The 18,279-nt window shown below is 42.6% G+C and overlaps 1 pseudogene; it reads left to right on the top strand.

Annotated features, from left to right (window-relative positions):
* Window positions 1-751: 751 nt before the first annotated feature.
* On the top strand, window positions 752-17,536 carry LOC123486433 (annotated as a pseudogene).
* Window positions 17,537-18,279: the final 743 nt, after the last annotated feature.

Genomic DNA, 18,279 nt, shown 5'->3' on the forward strand with positions numbered 1-18,279 from the left:
CTAGTCGGAACTCGGAAATGTACGACTTGCTAACTCGTTGTATAAGGATGATCCCGAGTTTCCCACTTGGGAAGTAGTATCAGAATCAACCAATAGTAATCTCTAAGCAAATAACTTACGTTCATTTTAAATAACTTACGTTCATTTTAACTCGGAGGTTCCTAATTCCGACTAGCACGTGAACACGGCATACTCGTTGTAGAAAGATTATACCCTAGTTTCCCGCTTGAGAAGTATCGCATAATCAACCAATAGGAAGCTCTACGCAAATAACTTACATTCATTTTAACTCGGAAATCCCGAGTTTCCGACATGACTTGAACGCTGCAAAAGCCTAGGTTTAGATCTGTTGTGAAATTATATTCACTTGGATACAGAGCCGCGCGCTTCGACGCAGCTGTGCTTGCGCTTATTTCAACAAAATGAGTTTTAGACAATAGACGGATTTCAAAGGATGGCACTTTGATCGCCGACAAAGACTCTACACAAGTCTGGAGCAGTCAAGTGTGAAATACAATGGGATAATTTATGGCCACCATTATTTCGAGGATTGGGCATTCAGGGTTGTCCGCTTTATTCAACAGGAGGATGAAAAATAACACAGAACAGGGCACAGTGCAGATGTGCGGAGTTAAACTTATTTTACAAAGTCAGGCTTTTAAGGAACATTTCGGGAACCACTCTTTTCGTCCAGCCAGAAGAGAGACACATTTCCTAGGCCTACTTAAAACACTATAGGCTATAGGTTTATGGTTATAAAATCAGTTATACAACCTTATCTAATATTCTCAATTGCTTCTGTTTTCAGTAGTCTCTCTCTCTCTCTCTCTAAATTCAATTCAAGGGATTTATTGGTATAGGAAACATTTTTACATTCCCAAACCAAGTGTAATAGATAATATACCAAAGTGAAATAAACAATCAGAAATGAACAGTAAAATTTACACTCACAAAAGTTTACAAATAATAGAGAAAATAATAGAGACTATCTCTCTCTCTCGCGCTCACTCACACACACACAGTCACTCACACACACACACACACACTCACACACTCACTCACACACACACACACACGCACTCCTTTCTCTTTCCAAAGCGACTCGTGAGGCCGATTGACAGGTTAGAATGAAAATGAGGCGGACACTTGGTCACGACTTCAGTGCAAACGCGTCCTTTTAAGGAGAGCTCTAAACTTGGATCATATCACCATGGGAGCTATTTGTATTGCAAGGGACTTTTGTTTGTTTTTGCTCTTGTTAAATACTCGCCAAAGCGCTGCTCTTCTAGAGAACCCAGGTACGTTTTCTGAGTTTCAAAGAGGCTGTTTTTACGCACGCTTTATAAGAGTGTTTGCGCTCATGTTGTTGTTGTTTTCAAAGGATGTATAATTTCCAACTACTTGGCAGACTTAATTTTGTTTTACATTATTATAGTTTGCCCACTCAGTATGGGCTTCAATTGTAGATATTGGAACTTGATGAATCTCTTTTGTTAGTTTGCTTTTTTAATGAAGTCCTAAGAAGTTTTAATCTACCTACTAACTTGTTTTCTGATAAAAGGAATAACAAATGTACCAATGATAAGGAATGGGTCCTGACTTTTATTTTTCTTCATTTGAACACTTGGGAATAATGGATCAGGGTCAATGGGATCAATGTTTTGTTAACTTTAGTACTCAGAACCTGGTGAATTAGACTTTTACCTATTTAACTGAAATTATTCAGTGTTGAATTGAATATCGGGGATTTAATGAGGAGCACATTCATCCCAGAATCCTAATGTACTTGACTAAAATACAGATTTTTGAGTTTCATAACGAAATGTTGTTCTGTTAACATTTTATGCCATAATGTGTATTTCAAATCCAGATCCATGCGCAGAAGGAAGTGATGATGGCTGTCACATTGATGCTATTTGTCAGAATACCCAAGCCTCTTACAAGTGCATGTGTAAAGCAGGCTTTAAAGGCGACGGTAAACATTGTGAAGGTAATTATCTCCCTCTGTAATTCATTGTTCCTTTCATCACTCATGTTTGTATTCGGATCATATGAGACACATTTGAATTCTTTGGACTAAGAGCTCCATAGATTACCAATACAAGTTTCAATTACATTTGGATTATATATCATAAACCTTGGCATAATGCATGGATTTGTATTTAAATTATGTGGCCCATCATTTGAAAGGACCCTTTTCCACTAAATGCTCAAATGGCAAACATTAATCAATCTTGACTTGACTCCCTTTTCTTAGACATTGATGAATGCGATATCGAGTACAATGGTGGCTGTGTACACGAATGTAACAACATACCAGGCAATTATCGTTGCACTTGCCATGATGGATTCAATTTAGCGCACGAAGGACATAATTGTCTAGGTAAGAAACATTTCAAGCTATAAGGTAAACAACATTTGATGTATTGAGTGTCTGACAATCATTTAGCAGATGTAACTTTAGGCCTATACAGTGAATTAGGATGGCATTAAAAGTGTATGATATCAATAGGGAATTGGTTTATATTGTGCTAAGGCCATTGAACAATGTGTGACAGCCAGGTAAATAGAGATTTGATGTAATATTTCTTTATAGTTTTCATGAAGACTTAGCCTAGAAATTCATTAACATTCATCCAGTTATTTCATTGTTCTGAGAAGTCATGTCCTGGCTCTCCCTGCAGATGTGGATGAGTGTGTGTTCAACAATGGAGGGTGCCAGTATACATGTGTCAACACCATGGGAAGTTATGAGTGCCGCTGCAAAGAGGGCTTCTTCCTCAGTGACAACCAGCACACATGTATCCACCGCTCTGTGGGTGAGTACCCCTGGAATACCTGCCCTGTGATGGCTTCCAACTCTCCTTCCCACCTTCAAATGTGTGTATGTGTGTGTATGTGTGTGTGTCTGTGTGTCTGTCTGTGTGTGCATGCGTGAGTGTGTGTGTGCACGCATGTCTGTTGTGTCTCGGTCCATCCATGTTTCTGTATGTTTGTGTCTCAGTCTATGTGTGTGTGTGTGCGTCCCTATGTGTGTGTGTATGTGTGTGTGTGTTAAGGTAGGCTACTAAGCCGTGTCAGGGGCACAGCAGAGAATTATGGAGCTAATTCTCGAATGTTCACATACAAGAGTGTGATTGACAGCACAATGAGGGATGACAGCTGTTAAGTCGGGTCCCCTCTCTGTGGCATTATCTAGAGCAGTCGGGTTCCAAAGGGCCCATGCTGTGGGAAAAAGAGCCCTGTGTCCCAGAGAACAAAACAAGTTAATAACTGCAACACTTGGGCTTTTGTGGCCTGTGTCTTACATTAGAATAAAGCTCCCTTTTTATGTGTCGGTAGCTTCTTAGCCACAGGTGTTTTTTTATTCTCACTAAATGGAATGAAGAGATGCAAAAGCTTTTCACTACATTGGGTTTCCCTTGGAAAAGTTGCTAAATCCTACCAGCACATCCACTCAGCCGTTGCAGCATAAGTTTAAAGAAGCTGCTCTCTCACGGTGACCTGGGAGAAGGCCAATGATGGTATTAGGTTAGAAGATAATAATATGATTCTGACTCCCATACGCACTGAGTGTATAAAACATTATGGACACCTGCTCTTTCCATGACATATACTGACCAGGTGAATCCGGGTGAAAGCTATGATCCCTTATTGATGTCACTTGTTAAATCCAGTTCAATCAGTATAGATGAAGGGGAGGAGACAGGTTAAATGAAGGATTTTTAAGCCTTGAGACATTTTAGACATTGTGTATGTGTGCCATTCAGAGGTGAATGGGCAAGACAAAATATTTAAGCGACTTGACACAACTGTGGGAAGCATTGGAGTCAACATGGGCCAGCATCCCTGTGGAACGCTTTCAATACCTTGTAGAGCCCATGCACCAAAGAATGTGAAGCTGTTCTGAGGGGCAAAGGGGGGTCCACTGCACATTTGATGGGTCCACTGCACTTGCATGTCAGCTGAATGCATCAGCCCTCTAGGAAGTGGTATTGTTGGTCCATGGGTTGTGGCAGATTTCTAGTCAGGGGCTTCAATAATCTATCTTGAGACATCATTGATGTTGCGCAGTGTGAGTTGTTTTGCCTCTGTATTTCATTACGAAGTACTATATGTAACAACATGTGAATACAATGTTGTTAGTAGTGTAATTACAGTGTTATTACACAGGTATAGGAGCAACCTAATGTAAAGTGTTACCTCTCTTTCCCAGAGGGCCTTAGCTGTATGAATAAGGAGCATGGCTGTGCTCACATCTGCAAGGAGACACCCAAGGGAGGAGTGGCCTCCGAGTGCCGCCCAGGATTCGAGCTGGCCAGGAACCAAAGAGGCTGCATCTGTATGTGTGAAGTTTTGTGATTGAACGTATAGCCAGGTCAACCAAGAGTCTTGTTCAGATAACACATCAGTTGAACTTTGGAATTGACCCAAGTTTTGTGTCATTGGCATAGTGACCTGTAACCATGGTAACGGGGCTGCCAGCACACCTGCGAGGACATGGAGCAGGGGCCCATCTGCAGGTGTCATGTGAGGTACACCCTGCACCCTGATGGCAGGTCCTGTGTAGGTAAGAGATGACCAACCACAAACCACATCCAGGCCTACTTACATACCTGGTACTTACCTGTAAGCATCTCTACGTATGGCAAACCAGTTTACTTAGTCAACATCGGTGAAATGGACTGAATCCTTCTAGATATTTCCATCTGTACACTTCTTCATTCTCCTCCTTTTTGTTACTCTCCCCACTGAAACGCACCTGTTTAAATGATCACATCTTGAGCCTGTGGATGAAATGGCAATCCTTTCGAGGAGCTTGCCAGCTCTCCTGATAGCCAGTGTGTATTTCTTCCATTTGCACACCGTGGATATGATAAGCATCAGCCATCAGATAGGAAGGAGACGTACAGTAGTATCTGTTCCTCCCGCGGCGCTGCTGTGTGTGTGGGGTCCTGGATTATCACTGAGTTATCTCCATCTCCATCTCACAGTTCCATCTCCTGTCTTATCTGCCACACGCACTAGACAGCCACACTGCATGCCTTAGGTGTAAACATGTTACTTGTTACAGAGAGGAACACAGAAGAACATCCAGGGGAGGGTAGACTACACTTATAGCGCGCCAAGGCGTGCACTGTGCAGTTCAGCTACTGTGCATCAGCAGACAGAACAGAACAGGAGGCAACTTAGTGCAAACCATTTTCTTAAATGTTGACTTATGTTTATTTTAGTTAGGCTAAAACACTGTGTATGTATCTATGTGTATTCTGTTGGTTAGGTTACTGACTGTTACTCACGTCACCCACTGTCTGTGTTACAGAGCGAGATGAGACAACTACTGAGAGCTCTGATCACAAGCCATGTCCTTCACTGAGGTTGACAAACGTGTCAAGCGCAGACTGCTAATGGGTAAAATTTTTATAATTGCACAATTTCCACTGTTATTACCCATTGTTACCTATACAGCCTAAAATAACTAAACCAAACAGACTCAGCTACTGACTGAGAGGATTCTGTCAGTTGGACTATTTGAATGACTAGTTACCATGGGTTACGCCGGGAATCAGCCAGAGGTGTTTTCAAAGGGGAAAAGAGCAAGGCCCAGTAAACTAAGGCATTCCACAGGCTTTAGAGCAAACTGTGAAATGACTATGGACCCTACTTTCTCACCACCCAATTCCTCCCCCTGAAAAATATGCTTTTGTGACAGTGTGGTACATTTCACATGTTTTCCTTCCGTTTAGGATGGGGATGGCGTTGGGTTGCCCAATGTATAGCACTGTCAGTCATGGTGTGCTGAGTCAATGTTCACACCTAGTAAAACACTGTATTGACTGTATGTATGTGACTGGGTTGCTAGCTCAGTGTCTATGACTACTGCTGTTGTCTACTCAATGTCTGTTGGTAGGGTTAAAAACCAGACTTTGGCAATAGCACAATAACGACAGTACATGATGTATAGGCATTTTTATAACACTTTATTTAGTACAGTACACAACAGGAGCATGTTGACATTGAATCTATTCACGTTGGCCTTTCAGAGAACTGTGCCGTGAATAACGGGGGGTGTGACTCCACCTGTAAGGACACATCCACAGGCGTACGCTGCAGCTGCCCTGTGGGCTTCACTCTGCAGCCTGATGGGAAGACGTGCAAAGGTCAGACCAGCCGTCCACCAAGAATCTCAACTCCATCTCTATGGCCTGCCTCCAAAATGGCACCCTATTCCCTATTTAGTGCACTACTTTTGACCTGGGCCCATAGGGGCTCTGGTCAAAAGTAATGCACTTTATAGGAATAGGTGCCATTTTTGAGGCAGGCCATCTTTATCTCCATCTCTTATTATTCAGGTCAATGTACTTTTTATTTAACAAGCTTCACATCTCCCCTCCATAGGTATTTGGACAGTGAAGCTAACATTTTTCATTTGGCTCTACACTCCAGTATTTTGGATTTGATCAAATGTTTCATATGAGGCTACAGTACAGAATGTCACCTTTTATTTTAGAGTATTTTCATACATATCTGTTTTACCGTTTAGAAATGAAAACACTTTATGTATCAAGTTCCCCCCCTTGTGAAGAATTCATAAGTATTTGGACAAATTTACTTATAGTGTATAAAAGTAGTCAAAAGTTTAGTATTTGGTCCCATATTCCTTGCACGCAATGACTATATCAAGCTTTTGACTTTACAAACTCATTGGATGCATTTGCAGTTTATTTTGGTTGTGTTTTGGGTTATGTTTTGCCCAACAGGAACTGAATGGTTAAATGATGACTGGAGTAATTTCCTTTCTAAGTGAGTAGATAAGATGTTTCTGAATACTTCTAAATTAATCCTGATAATGCCATGATTAAGAAAGATCATGAAAGAATCATAAATAATGATGAGTGAGATCATTCTTTCTGCCTCTGTAACCTTCTCACTCATCATTATTCAAGAATCATCCAGAATCATCGTAGCGTCCACATGAATGTAGAAGTGTTCAGAAACATATTCTATTCTTACTTACAATAAAAGTGACTCCAAAATGGCACAAGACATTATTCACCATTCAGTTCCTATTGGGCAAAACATACCCAAAAACACAACCTAAACAAACCGCAATGCTTGATGTAGTTTTGCTTGCAAGGATAATGGGACCAAGTGCTAACCTTTTGACAACTTTAATACACTAAAAGTGATATACTTATGACTTCTTTAAATGGGGGACTAGATAGATAAAGTGCTTTCAATTCTAAACAGCAAAACAGAGATGTATCGAATACCCTCAAATAAAAGCTGACATTATGTACAGTTTCATAAGTATAGAGACACATAAAAAAAACTTGCTTCACTGTCCAAATACATATGGAGGGGAGTGTATGTCTGTCTGAATAATAACTGTTTTATCATTTGCCTTTCACAGACATTAATGAGTGTGAGCTACACAACGGCGGTTGCGACCACTTCTGCAGGAACACCATCGGCAGCTTTGAGTGCAACTGCTGGAAGGGCTTCAAGCTGCTTACTGAACGAGCACTCCTGCCAGGTAGGCCTCTTCTCTTCACTCTCCTGCCCGTCTGCCCTACATCTGGGGAAGAGGGCTGAGACAGCACACTATACTGGGCTGTTGTTCTGTGTAGGTGTGCTGGTGGAAGATAAGACAGAGGGTGGGAGGCTGAACGGTTTGCCAGTATCGACTTGCAGGATTCCTCTGAAGATCCTTAACATGTGCTAGTATAAAGCTTAACGTTTAGTACAAACTGATTTCTTCCTCTGATACAACGCGTCATTAAGACGTTGCTGTCTCTATCATTAACTATCAAAGACAATGCCACATTTCATCACGTGGTGATACCATGCTGTACAATGTAAAACCCCAATATCTACTACCTTAAATTGAAAAAGAATATCCCTCTGCTTTTGATTACAGATATCAGACGAGTGTTATTTCGAAAGGACATGTGGTCACACGTGTGTGAACTCCCCCTGGTGGTTTGAGTGTGTTTGCAACAAAGGGTACACCCTGTATGGACTGGCCCACTGTGGAGGTAAGACTATAAGATGAATGCTTGTGGGGCATTATACTTATGGTATGGGGAAAGGGCTTTGACACCATTCTGAATAGTTCATGTTGGTGTTTTCTATAAGACTAATGTGTATAGGGTATTATGCTTATGGTGAAAAAGCGTTTGGTACCATCTATACCATTTCACACCATTCTGAATAGTTCATGTTGGTGTTTTTAGTAGTTTTTGCTGAAAAAAGGATGGATGCTTTAGAATGAAGTGAGGTGAGAGATGCTGCTAATAACATATGGATGTTTTCCCTGCTTTCTTCTCAGACATAAATGAGTGCAGTGTGAACAATGGAGGTTGTGAGCAGGGTTGTGAGAACACCATGGGTGGGTTTGAGTGCCACTGCCACCCTGGCGATAAGCTACACTGGAACAAAAAGGATTGTATCGGTAAGACAGTGCCCCTTCAGGCCTGGGGGGCTCTAGAAGGTTTAGGGTGTGTGCAGTGCACGGTTTGGTGTGTGTGCTCCCTGAGTTGTCCTTTTGGGGGAGTGTTTGACATCAAATCAGTGGTTGTATCACATGATGTTTTGAAACTTTTGGGGACTAAAAACAGGAGATACTTTGAGTTATTTTCTTCTCTTTCTCTTTACTGCTCTGTGTCTTTCTCTCTGGTCTTTTGTTTAAAACCTAGGACAAAAACAGAAAAAAGGCAATTGCTGTTGTTCCCATTGTCTTCTTGTCTCCTTGGATAGGTTTCACTCTGTTCCCACAACTTCTCACAACTTATATGTCTGTCTGTCTGTCTGTCTGTCTGTCTGTCTACCACGGTCCAAGTCTGCTCTTTACCTTTGAGTTTGTTATGGTTTCCATCTAGAGGCAGAGGGTTTCCCAGCAACAAAGCCCCCCTCTAAACCGACCTTGAACTGTAGCAGGCAGGAGGGAGGTGACCGCTGCTACCTGACCTGCCAGTCCCAGGTCCATATCACCAGTGGTGAGTTATCAGTTACTACTACTACTATCAGACTGCATCCCAAATGGAACCTATTCCCTTTATAGTACACAACTTTTGACCAGGGCCCACAGGGCTCTGGTCAAGAGTAGTGCCCTATACAGGGAATAGGTACCATTTGGGACACATATTTAGTTACTACTACTATCAGTCTGCAGAGCAGCGCAGCCTCATGTTCCGGCACGCCGTCTGTTTGCTTTTGGCAGCCAGGCCTTTTGTGGCTCTGCCTTTTGTCTGTGGTGGCCTGTCTCATGCCCCTGTGTGTGTTTACAGGGACGGAGGATTCTTATACAGTGACCTGTGGAATGCCTCTGCCCTGCTTGGCTGGAGCACAAAGGAATGGAAGTGGCTCGTATTGCTTGGGCAAGTACACACCATCACAGATCTGCATCAGCCTCTGTCACTCTAGCCTGACGTAAACAACCAGAAGCACAACATATAAAGGCAAAACAACTTCATACCAAATCAAGTCTTCAGTATTTGCATTTTGATTTATAGACATATGGAAGTCAAGGGATTTTTCCTTTTGATCAAAGGTTAACAATGTGCTATTATTTCCTTTTGTACCATAGGACCAGAAATGTCAAGTGTCCTGCGAATTAAGACCACAGCCACTTTTAAGTCTGGCACAGGAAAGTGCAACTTGAAACGTAGTCAAGAGAGACTGAAGGAGAGCCTGAACGCAGCTCACTCAGGTACAGAGGTTTCTAAAGAAGTCCTCATTCGTTAAAACAATGCAGATTAACCAGGCACTGCCTACATTTAATGCAACAAACTTGATAACAGGAACCAGACCTCAAGGCTGCTTAGATTAAAGTAAACTGAGAATGAGCCAAATATGAAAGAAATACATGGGGGTAAGTAGTGCGGTCTGAAATGTTTTGAATGTCTCAGCACTGCACATTGTCTGGCAGTGACAGGGGGAAAATTTAATTAGCCATAGCATGCCTTTCAGTTGGGCCCTAACCAGCCATCAATCAAACGGACTTCCGATTGTTGGATTATTTTGTTTCTCCAGTGGGTTCCGCAATTGTGCCATCTCAAAGGGACACAATTGGTTCAAATAAAATTTTTCCCAGTCTCCTCTCTCTTTATCCCCTTGTCCAAAGGCAACAAAAAGAGCAGGGGGAAAAGAGTGCATGTTAAACCGGATACACAGAAGAAGTCACTGCTTTTAAAGAATGATTAGAAACATCAGTACTTGAACACACAAAGGATATGATCTCCTTCGATTTAAGTGTTATGACATTGCAGTTAAGTTTTATCCTCACTCTACCTGCTACAGGTGGACAGTTATAGACAATATAGTTATTCAGTAGCATGTGTGCTGTGTGTGTGTGTCTGTGTGCATACATGTGTGTGTTTGTCTCTGTGCATGCATGTGTGTGTGCGTGTCCATGTCCTGTGTGGCTGGCCGTGTCCACAGACAGCAGGTCCCCCTTCACGGAGAACGTCCAGTTCAGCTAGTGCGCTTGCGCTGCAGCTCGTCTGGCCACCGGATGCGAGACGCCACGGCAGGAAGGCGGGTTGCGAGGAGGAGGTCTCCTCCATCACGGCTGAGTTTGAGTTGGATGTGAACCTAGAGGAGGTAACAGGTTGGTCTCTCTGCCCTGCCCTGCTGTAACCCCAGTCCTCTGGCTGACACTCTGCTTTCTGTTTCTCTCTCTGCTCTTGCTTTTCGTCACTAAACAAGCCAAACATGTTAAAGTATCTCCTGTTTTGACGTGGGCGTTTTGAGTGTGGTGGGATCTTTGGGAAGGTGGAGTTTTGGAGGTTTCCTTTGTATACTGAGGAGCAAGTGGTTGATCAATTTGCCTGGTGTCTGTGTGTTGGAATTGATATTTTAGTACCGGTATGTGTGTGTGGTTTTGTTTTGCGTGTGTATTGTGGTCTCATTGCGTTGCGAGGACCGTTTTGGTATCTGGTGTTTCTCTCAGCAGAGAACTGTGACCTAGGCTGTGTGCGTCGACGCTCAGAGAAGAGGCTGAGAAGACCATCCGTACCCTGAGGAAGTCCATCCACCGGGAGCAGTTCCACCTACACTTCGCTGGCTCTAACTACGGAGCTGGCCAAGAGGCTGGCCCGGCCGGTGGACCTGCCGGAACACTGTGGGAAAGGACAGGTGCTGGTGGACAGGAAGTGTGGTGAGTGAGCATCTTGAGTGTTCTGAGTATCATAATATATAGGTATAAGTGTATCTATAAGATGAGTATCATGTTGAACATCTACCTGTATCTGTTTCTGCCTGTATCTGAGCCACCACTGGGGCCTAGCACAGGACAGAGCCTAGCCCTGGCTCCCACACAGAGCAGCTCAAAGTCATGTCTTAAGAGTCATTGAAATTGGCCATGCCAGCGAGATATATTTAGACAAGTTGGTTTAATGATTGGATTTGGAGCAGGTGTTGGCCAGATGACTGCCAATTTGGGTGCAGATATGCTGTAATGAGCTGGTATGGGGGAGCGCTTGCTCGGCTCGCACGGAGAACAGAGAGGCTGTTGTTGGCTTGCTCGCAGGGGTGAGGAGATCTTCCAGCATCTCCCTGGGATAAAGTGCAACAGAAGGTGTGATGGCTGCCGCTAGCTTTTGCTGTTGTTGCCGCTGGTCCTATTTAGTTTTACAGCCATAATGGAGGAAAAGTCCATTGGCTTTAATGGCACCCTGTCAACATCAGCGGTGGAAAGGAGGCTGGCATGTGTTTTCTCTGGCAGAGGGGGGGAGCAGAGAGCTGCGTGCCCCCAGTTCAGGGCCTCACAGTAAGCATAGTAAGCCCACTGCCTGCTGCTGCGCTCTGCTTGTCTGTCTCAATGTGGTCAGTAGAAGAGGGTCAGTTTTTCTGTCCACCGTTAACTCTGTAATGATTGGTCTTCTACCTCTAGAGCCCTGTCTGAACCTGATCCAAGCCATCTATTTAAGAGGTCTGAAGACTATTGTAGACCGACCTCAAAGCTGTTCTAGCCTGCCTCTGTCTTGATCCAGAGCTCTCCTCTCTTACTCCCCACCCTTATTGAGGTTGAGTGGGGGAAGGATGGAGGGGGTTGAGTGGGGGAAGGATGGTGTTTGATCCATTCTGGTTCTTAGAGCTTTTTAAGAATAAAGACTGCCCATAGCTGGTTAAATGTATTGATTTTCATACAAGAGGGAAAAATCATGAAACTTAATCATTTTTGGCGGAAATAGTCTAATTGTTTTACAAACCAAGCATCTCTTAATCTAATTTAAAATAAATGTAATCCTTAATCCAAGGTATCCCCAGCAAAGCGGACTCTCGCTGGTGTCTGTTTCTTTCTGCCTCCAAATAACAGGAGACTAACATGTTGTGCTGGATTCAAATTACCCTTAGCTGTTGTTTTTGCTTTGTAGCTTGTTGTTTTTGTGTTTTATATGAGCTACTTACCTCATAAGTAAGTCGTAAGTCTTAAAACTAAAAGAACCCAGAAGAGTAAAGTTGCCAATGTGTAGGCAGTGGTGTAGACATGTAATTTGGAAGGGGGCTGAATGGAAGCCGTAACCCCCTGCTCTATAAAGGAGCTATATTTTTCCTCCATCCTGGCTTAGCTCACTGGAGTGCAGTTTAAACCTTTCAGTTTGCCCACTCCATTGTAAATACCATTGGGGCTCGTTCTCACTGATTCAGTGGGAAGATAAATCCTCCACAACAACATGGCCTCAGCCTCAGTAGTACTGAGAGAAAAGCAATGCCTTCTTATTCCTCACTCTTCAAATATCTAGCACTCTTTCTCTCAAACCAAATTGCGAACGTTATGAATCTCATGATATAGTACAAGGCAGTATTCCAATAAACCAACCGGGGAAATATCCCATATGTGTGATCAGAGTTTTTTTCATTCTAAATAATTCATGATTGATCAACAACAGCATTCATTCCTTATGCCTCAACCCAGTATAAGAATCAGCTGTATGTTGGATTTTAGTTTCAGACCACTTAATGAGGCAGAATGACTGTATTACTATGAAAAACAACAATAGCCAACAGCAAAACGTGCCAGTGTGTAGTGTCTGAAACCCTGTGTACAAATATTCTCCTGATCTCTTTTACGTACAATTGTGCATGTTCGTTTTAACATGGGAGATGATTAGGAAGTGCTGTGAGTTTGAGTGCTATATCCCCCTCAGTCAGGGCCACTCTGCATGACCCCAGCCACTAAACTGCTGCGGAGAATTGACTTCAGCGACACCATGGGAATTAATTAGCATCAGCTGTTTGGGCCCTCTGCTTGATAGGCGCAGAAGTGACTGGGGGTAGGCAGAATGGGAGATTCAGAACCCTGACCCCTTTTATTGGGTTCAGCTCCTTACCATTGTGACACCATAGTGTTTGCCTATGTCATCAAATACTTGAATAGAGGTGAAAGGTCTTTTAAACCTCTTTGGGGCCATCAATTCGAGGACTCTATAGAATTGCCTCTGCATTTGAAAGGCTTCAAGGTTTTTCCCTCTCTCTCTCTCTTCTCTTCTCTCGCTCTCTCCATCATATAAAAGCTGGTGGAGACAATGCACGGTGGCTCCTCATGGTCATTCAGGATAGACAAAAGGCAGAAAAAATGAACTGCTCTTGAGAGAATTACATTTTCTTTCTTTTAAGGAAAATCAAGTTGCTGAGGCACATATAATGGATGTGCGTTAAAGCCTTTAGTGTGTTCCTCATTAACTCATTATGGCTGGTTCTCTCCTGAAAAGCTCTTTCTTACTTAGATTTTCCTGAGGATATATTTTTATGAAAATGCAAAATGATTTCACTTCACTGCTCTCTGTTCGGAGAGATGATTAGATATCATTTCCCCCCTTTAAGAAGTTCTTGACATCACCAGACACACACAATAATTCAAACATGAATTAGAGACGTTGTTCTACAAAAGTAAAACATGAAAAAGGGGGAAATTAAAGCTGATGGTGTGCATCCCTATAATCAGGCTTTGCACGCTCTTGTGAGATAAGAGACAAACACTCCTTTTGACTGGCTCTGTGTGTGCTTTGGTAGAGGTGATGGGTGCTTAGGATGGTTGATGTAGAGTTCTTTCCCCAATGCACACCGGGTGTTATGTAAGTGTAAGAACTTGTTTGGATTTTGTGGGACACCTTAAAGAGTCTGCAAAAGTGTTATAAATGCATCTGGGGGAGCAGCTTCAGTGCTCTATAAATCTGAATTTTTCATAGCTCCATCAGGCTTCGATTTGCAATGCCTTTTTAAACAGCTTAACACTGGGCTCTCTTGTGGTAGGCTTGAATGCCAGTGTTGTGTGTGTGTGTGTGTGTGTGTGTGTATGTGTGTGTGTGTGTGTGTGTGTGTGTGTGTGTGTGTGTGTGTGTGTGTGTGTGTGTGTGTGTGTGTAATATCCTTATCTAGCCCTCTGCCTCATTCCTCTACTTCTTTAAGTAGAGCTGCACTGTTGGGAACGTACTATGACAGGATCATTGTGGAAGGGGGGTCTGTGTCAGCTGGGAATGTACCAAGATGAAGAGGGGCAGACGTCTATGTGTCTGCCCAGGGACAGAGGTGAGAGGAAGCCCAGGTCGGTTGGGGCGAGAATATCCTGAGGTTCAAGAGTTGAGGATAAGGAGTGTTGCTGGGATCTCCTCTAACTGTGTACAAGACAGAGAGGGAGAGGTACCTGGGTATTACCATACTCAACCGATCATAATCATAAAGATAACTGCGGCAAAATACACGGAACTCCACCAAAGAAGACCCTGGAACAGCTTCTCATGGTTTGATCTTTAAAAAAGTGATCTTTAAACTAGTCTCCCCAGTCAGAACTGACATCCTGTTATGAGTATATATGAAATACACAGGAAGGAGTTTGCAAGATAAAATTCTCATAGCAGATGTTGTGCTTTGTATAAAGCCGCAAGCCTCAGAACGCTCGGGGCCTGCCTGAATTAAACAGCCACACCCGGGCCCTGCCCACTTCAATAAAGAGAAGCAAGGATCCACCATGGTTTCACTCTCCCCATACTGCACAATAGCTGCAGTAAAACCACAATCATCTCATTTCCCCACCAATAGACTAAACAAAAAGAGCTATAGGGAGAGACAGGAATAAAGTATTTGGTGGGAGATAAGAGAGAGGTGTTCCTGCAGATAATGGCCTTGCATTACATCACCCACACACATCTGCTCCTGGCCTTTGTCTTATTGTGGTAGAGGGTTCTTCTTTTAAGTATTGGATAAGAACGTTGTCTGCTAAATGACCACATGTACGATGGGAATGTTAAGCTTTGAGCAGACTGAGTGTGCAAGTATCCTCTGACCAGTCAGTGTTGTGTGGCCCAGGTCAATGTCCTCGGGTTTCCCATGATGGCTTCATCCCTTGCCTGCCCTGTCCCCCTGGGCACCTACCAGCCAGAGGTGGGGCGCATCTCTGCTCTCCACTGTGGAGGAAACCTGGTCACAAACACAATGAAGCCTCCCAGGAGTGTGAGACCAAAGGTGAGGGTAGCTTATCCATCCCATTTAGTTATGTAAAGTTGGGACACCCCAAATGACAACCATTCCTTACATAATTAATTATTTTAATCTGTGAACCCTATGGATCCTAATGAAAGTGTAGTGTCTTTAATGGAATTCTCTGCAGTTTCTGTTTTATGGAAATATATTACATTGGTTTATGTTGTATGTTGGTGTTTGAGAGGCGCAAACCTACTCATTCTGCGCCTGTGAACAAAGCCCAATCACCGGGACATTACTACAACACCAGCACAACACACCGCTGTATCCGTTGTCCCATGGTGACGTATCAGGAGTTTGGCGAATTACTGCATTCCTGCCCAGGGAATACCACCACCGAATTTTGACGGCCACCAACACTGTGCAGTGCAAGATGTATGTTAGACAAGAGAAGTATGTGTGTGTGTGTGTACATTTAAAGTGCATGCATGTATTTGTGTGTTATGTTCATTTTAAATGTATTTAATGGCTACACAAACTACATGCAGGTTTCTCTACTACTGTTACTGTGCCCAAATCAATATTGTTCCTGGTCCTGTTTTGGGATGCTACTGTAGATAATTAGCGTCGCAGCACCAAGGCAGCTGCAGTAAAATATTTGACACTATCCTGTCACCCACAGACAGACACTGTGGGGGAGAGCTGAGAGGATTTCACTGGCTACAGAGAGTCCCCCAACTACCCAGGGAAACTACCCAGCCAACATCGAGTGCACCTGGACCATCAACCCACCACCTACGGAATCCTCATCGTGGTCCCAGAGATTTTCCTCCCATCGAGGATGAGTGTGGAGACTACTCTGGTCATGAGGGAAGAGCTGTGAGTGTTTGTGTTTTTGCTTATGTGCGTACATGCAGGATGCATGCGTCGTCTGTCTGTCGGTCTGTGGTGTGTTTGTAAAAATGTGGAGGTTAGTTGTTAGTGACTGGGTGTTATCAGGGCTACAGTATTAATGTGATTTGTGCAGGTGACCAGATGTTGGTGAATAATGGCCTTAGAATTATAAGAGGGTGGCAGTGTTGGTGCAGGGAGGTCTCTGTACAGACATGGACAAAGTGACCTCTCAGAGAAGCAATTTTTAATAGACATTAGGATCATTAAATTCGTAGAGTAATGAATGTAGTTAGTGTTGATTTGTATAATGTGCCATTTCTCAAATTCACAGCTCAACTCTGTGATATTCATGAGACTCTGCCAGACCTATGAGCGGCCTATTGCCTTCACCTCCCGCCTTCCAAGAGGCTGTGGATACAGTTCAAATCGTAACGAAGGGAACAGTGGAAGGGCTCCCTTATGTGACCATGATGGTAAGAGACATCCATTGGTGGAAATATTGATATGTTGCTTTAAATGTAATGTAAATAAACAATGGATCAAGTGTTTCAGAAATGTAATTTATTTGGAATTTTAAGTTGGATAGGTTACGTAATGCCACAAATGCATCACCTACTCCAATTGCACAAATAATATAGAAATATACTCTTGGGTATGTTTAGAGTATGATATATGTTTCAGAGGATCACCAGAACTCAATGAAGATATAGTCAGAGATGGAAGATTATATGCCGAAAATCACCAAGAAATTCCAAGTAAAGATTTCATGTATTTCAAGTGGTGCATATACCACCCTTCTTTCTGATACAATAAGAAATTAAGGATGCAATTCACTGAGGCATCAAAATGTAGACACTGTTGGTCGTGGTCTCAGATTAAACTATAACCTGTACTAATTTTTGCCACATTCTTCTGTGATAAGCAGTTTATGAAGTAATTGTTTGATGTATTGACCTAAACCGACAGAACCCTTCAACTACACAGCACAGGAGTCAAGAGAAATGTTGCCCAAATCCCTCATCCGATTTCTACTGCCTAAGGTTTTAAGATTCCTTCTGGCCCTTAAGAAGGCACTATCATCAAGTTGGTTTGTGGATATCTCAGAAAATAAATTTATACCTGTTACTCTCACTGTTACGTAATTCACTGACAAACAGAAAAGACCATCTCAGTTATCCTGGTCGCGTTGGGAGACGACTGGAGGCTGAGCGACTGACATCCTAATGACTTCAATTCGGACGTTCTGGGAAATGGGTACTGGACTGTCAGCGGCGCAGATAAAAGGTTCCCTGTAATCACATCTGGAACAGCATTCTAGAGCTAAATGCTTTGTACTGATATCACTCAATTCCTGATACTTCCACACACCCCTGTGTGAGCACTGTAACGTTTAGACAGACTGTCACTTCCCTTTTCAACCTTCAGTCTGTGTATAAAGCTTAAGTGGAACGATTGATTAATTGACAGAATGCTTCTGATTTTCATATGGTGTAACAACAATATCTTGAAAATAATTATGGTAAATGAACTCTACATTAGCGGAGAGTTTGAGAGACAAGACTCTGACTGAACCAGAATAAAGTTTGAAGTGGTAAGTGATTGATTAAATTAATGAAATGTCACTTAGCACTGGTGTAACAATAAATATCTTAAAAATAATTATGGTAAGAGTAGAAAGGGATGAGACAAGATTCTCTGATCAAATATAAAACTTTTTACTGAGTGGTTGTGAAAGTAATGTAACTATATAGAGTTAGTGTATATTTATAACATTAAATTCATGTTTCACATTTAGATCAGAATTGTTGACAGAAATATGCCTGAATATGAATAAAGAATATAGTGCACAAATGTGACCTTATGGTGGGAACATTAAAGCACTACAAGAATGTAGGATACCAAAGCAATTATCCTATGATGTTGCTTAAATATTGTAGTAAAAAGTAAGGTATTGAAAAT

The sequence above is a fragment of the Coregonus clupeaformis genome, unplaced genomic scaffold (genome assembly GCF_020615455.1).
Source record: "Coregonus clupeaformis isolate EN_2021a unplaced genomic scaffold, ASM2061545v1 scaf1216, whole genome shotgun sequence".
NCBI classification, from domain to species: domain Eukaryota; kingdom Metazoa; phylum Chordata; class Actinopteri; order Salmoniformes; family Salmonidae; genus Coregonus; species Coregonus clupeaformis.